Genomic DNA, 1,486 nt, shown 5'->3' with positions numbered 1-1,486 from the left:
TTGTCCCATAGTGCCCAGGGATGTGCAGGTTAGGGTGGATTGGCTGTGCTAAATTGCCCCATAGTGCCCAGGGATGTGCAGGTTAGGGTGGATTGGCCGTGCTAAATTGCCCCATAGTGCCCAGGGATGTGCAGTCTCGGGAGTGGGGGGAAGGTGGTAGTCATGGGAAATGCAGGTTTAAAGGGTAGCGGTGTTGGGTCGTGTTGGGATGCTGTTTGGAGGGGTCGTTGCGGACTCGATGGGCTGAAAGGCCTGCTTCCACACAGTCGGGATTCTCTGATGCTGACGAAGGCCCGCGCGCGCGCGCGAAATGCTTTGGTCGCTGTCAGATTGCGGTAAAACAGCCCGGTGGTTTCTGCAGACCGCCCGACCTGACCGTTGGCACACGAGTGGTCCCTGTGGAGGATGGCACGCTGGGCAGTCGCACAGGCATAGTGAGGCATTCATCTCCGCCGCTGGGAGCAGCCCGCACAGGGGTACGCGGGAGAGGAGCGACAATGGGCGACAAGGTCAAAATGCAGAGGACCAGGGAGCTGGAATTCGGAGGACCCCTCGGTGAGTGTTCCCCCACCCTTTACTGTCACACCAAACCCGGCCTCCAAGAACCCCCCCCCCCCCACCCCCGACTGTCAACGGAACAACGGCTGGGAACTTGGGTGAGGGAGACGCAACGATGCGGCGTCACTAACGCCGTACTGACTAGAGCAGGGAGGGAATGGAGCCTTGCTCTGCAGCGTCTGGTGAGCTGGCCCATGGATGGTAGGCGGAGGAATGAATTAGAGTTTTACACAAAACAAAAATATGGTCATTCACGCATCGTGGCTGGGCCCAGCATTTATCACCCCCGTCCCTAGTTGCCCCCCTTGAGGTGGGAATGTGCTGCCATCTTGAACCGCTGCAGTCCGTGTGGGTCAGTCCCACAATTCCCTGGGGGAGGGAGTTCCAGGATTCTGACCCAAGGAACGGCCGATTTGTTCCCAAGTCGGGATGGGGAGCAGTGGGAACTTGCAGAGTGGGGGGGGGTGTCCCCATGTATCTGCTGCCCCTTGTCCTTCTAGATGGTGGTGGGTTTGGAAGGTGCTGTCTGAGGAGCCTCGGGGAGTTGCTGCAGTGCGTCTTGTAGAGGGTACACACTGCTGCTACTGAGCGTCGGGTGGTGGGGGGGTTGTTCAGTGATAATTTTTAACAATAAACATTCGAGGGGTATGGGCATTGCTAACTGGGTCAGCGTTTATTGCCCTGGAACTGAGGGGCTCACTGGCCCGTTTCAGAGGGACTGTTTCATTTCGGAATTAACCACATCACTGTGGGACCTGGACAAGGGTGGCCGATTCCCTATCCCTCCCTGAAAGGGCGTTAGATATACACTCTGACTGAGGATCGATGGAACTGAAGTTGGTTTGTTTCTCTCACTCTGTGTCTCACTCTCATTTGTTCTCTCTCCCTCCCGCCTCGTTCACGTTCTCTTGCTCTCTCTCTTCCCCTT

Source organism: Chiloscyllium plagiosum, chromosome 45, assembly GCF_004010195.1.
Source record: "Chiloscyllium plagiosum isolate BGI_BamShark_2017 chromosome 45, ASM401019v2, whole genome shotgun sequence".
Classification (NCBI taxonomy): Eukaryota; Metazoa; Chordata; class Chondrichthyes; order Orectolobiformes; family Hemiscylliidae; genus Chiloscyllium; species Chiloscyllium plagiosum.
Note: the sequence above shows the minus strand (reverse complement) of the source record.